The sequence below is a fragment of the Crocuta crocuta genome, unplaced genomic scaffold (assembly GCF_008692635.1).
Source record: "Crocuta crocuta isolate KB4526 unplaced genomic scaffold, BGI_CrCroc_1.0 scaffold29, whole genome shotgun sequence".
Lineage (NCBI taxonomy): Eukaryota > Metazoa > Chordata > Mammalia > Carnivora > Hyaenidae > Crocuta > Crocuta crocuta.
The window spans coordinates 4684065-4688389 of NW_027533280.1; positions in this window are offsets into that span (position 1 = coordinate 4684065).

Sequence of the window (4325 nt, forward strand, 5' to 3'; positions counted from 1 at the left end):
GATTGAGTCCTTTACTATTTTTAATGACTGCATATTTCATTTTCCGGAGGTACCATATTTTCTTCAATTCTCTATTATAAGATGACTGAATTATTTCCAGGTGTGTGTGTGTGTGTGTGTGTGTGTGTGTGTGTGTGTGTGTGTTTCAGCATTCGACATTTGCTGGATCAAAAAGAATGAACATTTCGGTTAAGCGTCCGACTTTCGCTTAGGTCATGATCTCGCGGTTCGAGGGTTCGAGCCCCGCGTCGGGCTCTGTGCTGACTGCCAGCTCAGAGCCTGGATCCTGCTTCGGATTCTGTGTCTCCCTCTCTCTCTGCCCTGCCTCCGTTCACACTCTGTCTCTCTCTCAGAAATAAACATTAAAAAAAAAAAAGAAAAAAAGAAAAATAAAACTCTGATACAATTTTAGAAAGAAAAGAAAAAAAAGATACTTACAAACTTACCTTCCCTAAAGAGCCATGTATACCTTGTAACAATCTTCTTTTAATGTTGGCATTACATTTTGATGACAGCTGTATTTTAAAATCTACTGTGCTACACTTCACGTATCATTTATTTTGGATTCTTTGGAAACTGTTCTCTTAGGTACATTAAAAAAACCAAAACCAAAGTCCTGTAATACAGCACCAATGGAGAGGTTTTAGAAGCCAAGTTTTAGTTCTTATTGTCTGTGATCCCCTTGCTGACACTTATGGAACAGGCGCCATGGCGATTGGTTGCTGATACAAAGGTTCCATAATTTAAAAAACAAAACAAATAAAAAAATCCTCATCAGTTATAAACAACCCTGTAATCTTGATATGAATCACTGTGGCTTTTTTTCCTTTCTTTCTGACATGTCTCTGAGTTCTTTTTAGAAATTCCAACCCAAACACCCAGAATTTGATTTTAGAAACCCTCTTTTGGGTTTCTGTAACTCATACAATTATATAATAACCCATAACAATGTAGGAGTTAGGGGCACTGACCTTCCCCAGTCCCCGAGTTGAAAATCTGTATATAACTTTTGACTCCTGAAAAACTTAACTACTAACAGCCTACTCTTGACTGGAAGCCTCGTGGATACAATATACAGTCAATTAACATATATTCTGTATAAGTATTTTATACTGTATTCTTATATAAAGTTAATGTTTTTAAGAAAATCATAAGGAAAAAAATAAAAAAAATTTAAAAAAAAGAAAATCATAAGGAAAATAACATTTACAGTACGTTCTTGCAACAAAATCTGCATGTAAGTGGACCCAAGCAGTTCAAACTCATATTTGGGATCCACTCTTCTCTAGTTGATTAAGTAATACCATAAAGCTTCAGTTTTAATACAATTTTGAACTTAGTTCTGCTTCTATGTAGCTTTCCCTTTGTCCTTAACGGCACAGTAGCAACATGCTCGGCTAAAATTTTCCTCTTTCCAGACTCCCTTATAGCTATGTGTGAAGGAGACATAGTACAAGTCTCTGGGCAGGACTTCTGGGAAGGATATTCAAGGTGGCACTCAGCTGGTATGCTCTCAGCTGGTGTGGTCCTCATATTCTCCTCACTTCTTCCTGCGAAGCCCAGGGATGCAGGAGCACCTAAAGATGCGTTACATGTGGTATGTAAAAAAGGACAGCACAAGGGAATTGGAGAAGCCTTGATTGCCACTGGCCTCTTTAAATGGTTGCTCCATTCAGGGACTACTTCTAGATTCAAAAGAAAAAACAAGACCCCCAAGGCGCTGCGAATTGGGTTTTCTGTGCTTGTGGCCAAATACAATCCCAATGTAGACACAGAAACAACTGCATCTTAAAATAAAAGCCAAACACATATAGGCTCCATTGAGATGGCACTGCAGTAACTTTATGTCCACAAGACTCAAGGCACTTTCTGAAGTATCTAACTTATAACCTAACATACCAGGAAATACTCGGTCTCATCAGTATTTGAAACAACTCATGATAGCTACTTTTGCCAGCCAAATCACGAAAACCCCTTAAATGCTAAAAAATTGGCCAAAGAGAAAAGTGAATGTCATATAAGGATAGACAATAGAGTCCAGAAATAAACCCCTACATTTATGGTCAACTCATTTTTAACAAGAGAGACAATTCAAAAAAGGGAAAGGATAGTTTTTTCCAATGTACTGCAACAAATGGATAGCCATGTCCCAAAGAATAAAGCTGGGCCTCTGCCTCACATAATATATAAAGAGAAACTCAAAAAGGATCAAAAACCCAACTGTAAGGGCTAAGAGTATAAAACACTTAGGAAATCATTACTCAGGTGTAAAATGATGCTTTGGATATACGATAGCTTTTTAATTAAAAAACTTTTTTCCAATGCTTATTTTTGAGAGAGAGAGAAAGAGAGAGAGAGAGAGAGAGAGCACAAGCCAGGGAGGGGCAGAGAAAAAGAGAGGGAGGCACGGAATCTGAAGCAGGCTCCAGGCTCTGAGCTGTCAGGACAGAGCCCAATGTAGTGCTTGAACCCACAAACCACGAGATCATGACCTGAGCCAGAGTTGGAGGCTTAACTGAGCCACCCAGGTGTCCCTACAATAGTTTTTTAGATATAACACCAAAAGCACAAGCTACCAAAGGGGAGAAAAAACTATAGAAATGGAATTAAGTTTCTGCAAATCATGTATCTGATGAGGGTCTAGAATTCAGAATATAAATAACTCTTGCAACTCGCCAACTAAAAGATAAAAAAAATCAAGTAAAAAATGGGCAAAGAATTTGCATAAGCGTTTCTTCAAAGAAGATATACAAATGGGCAATATCTACATGAAAAGATGCTCAACATCATTAGTTATTAGGGAAATATATACCAAAACCACGAGTTACTGCTTCATGTCTGCTGGATGGCTATAAATAAGTCACAAGTGTTGGAGAGGGCATGGAGAAATTAGAACTCTTATTTCTTGCTATTGGAAATGTAAACTGGTGCAGCCACTGTGGAAAAAGTCTGCCAGTTCTTCAGAAAGCTAAACATAGCGTGATTCAGCACTTCCACCGGTAGGTATATAATCAAGAGAAAGGGAAACAGATCTACACAAAAATTAGTACAGTAATGTCCCTGGCAACATTGTTCCTAACAGCCCCTAAGTAGAAACAACCCAGATATTCATAAACTGATGGGTAATTAATATATATATATATATCCCATTGTGTGTGTGTATATATATATATCCCACTGTATATATATATATATCCCACTGTATATATGTGTATATATATGTGTATATATACATATATATACACCATGGACATATGATGGAATATTATTCAGCCATAAAAAGGAATGGAGTATTGATACAGGCTAAAACATAGATCAATCTTGAAGACATTATGCTAAGTAAAAGAAGTCAGATAAAACAGGCGAAATACTGTTTGATCCCACTTATATGAAGTGCCAGGAGAGGCAAATTCAGAGACTGAAAGTAGAAATGAGATTACCAGGAGCTGGGTATTAGTCACCAGTGGTTTAATGGTTAGTGTTTCTTTTTTTTTAAATTTTTTTTTTAATGTTTTTATTTATTTATAGAAGAGAGAGAGAGAGAGAGACAGCGTGAGCAGNGTGATGGTTGCGCAGTACTGTGAACATTAAGTGCCAGTGAGCTACACACTTAAAAATGGTTGAAACGAGGCACATGGGTGGCTCAGTCAGTTAAGTGTCTGACTCTTGATTTCAGCTCAGATCATGATCTCACAGTTCATACGATCGAGCTTGTGCTTGCTCTCTCTTTCAAAATAAATAAATAAACTTAAAAAAATGACTGAAATGGTAACATTATATGTTTTACCACAATAAAGAAAAAGAAAAGAGGAATGAAGTGCTGTTATTGTTGTAACATGGATGAACCTTGGAAATGTTATTCTAAGTGAAAGAAGCCAGACACAAAGGCCACGTTATATGATCCCATTATTGTGAAATGTCCAGAAAAGGCGAATCCATAGACAGAAAATAGATCAGTGGTTGCCAGAGACTGACGGGGTGGGAGGGAGGACAAGAATGGACAGGAGGGTGACCACCACTGAATTGTATACTTTATTATTTTTTAGTGTTCATTTATTTTCGAGAGAGAGAGCACGAGCTGGGGAGGGGCAGAGAGAGACGGAGACACAGAATCCGAAGAGGCTCCAGGCTCTCAGCTGTCAGCACAGAGCCCTATGAGGGTTTCGAACCCACAAACCATGAGATCATGACCCGAGCGGAAGTTGGATGCTTAACCGACTGAACCACCCAGGCGTGCCACGAATTGCACACTTTAAAAGATTGAATATTATCTCAAAAGCTTTTTAAGTGAATGTCAAAGATAAGCAATAAAGGTTTCTGACATG